This window comes from Priapulus caudatus, unplaced genomic scaffold, assembly GCF_000485595.1.
Source record: "Priapulus caudatus unplaced genomic scaffold, Priapulus_caudatus-5.0.1 Scaffold44, whole genome shotgun sequence".
Lineage (NCBI taxonomy): Eukaryota > Metazoa > Priapulida > Priapulimorpha > Priapulimorphida > Priapulidae > Priapulus > Priapulus caudatus.
Genome location: NW_014577105.1, coordinates 427,349 through 427,618, shown reverse-complemented (window position 1 = coordinate 427,618; position 270 = coordinate 427,349).

Below are 270 nucleotides of genomic sequence, written 5' to 3'. Positions count from 1 at the left end.
CTTGGTGTAAGGATGGAAGGCAGCATTATACACGATACTCTGATTGAAACAAATTACTTGAATTCGTACAAATCTACAAATTATTGCCTTTTTCTCGCTAGCAAGCATGGTATGAGCTCGTCTGAGTTACTGAAATGAAGATAGTAACAAAGAGATTAGCATAAGCGACCCCCCTTTTGATCTATATAAGTGACACTGCACGGAATTGTCACACACACACACACACACACACACACACACACACACACACACACACACACACACACACAC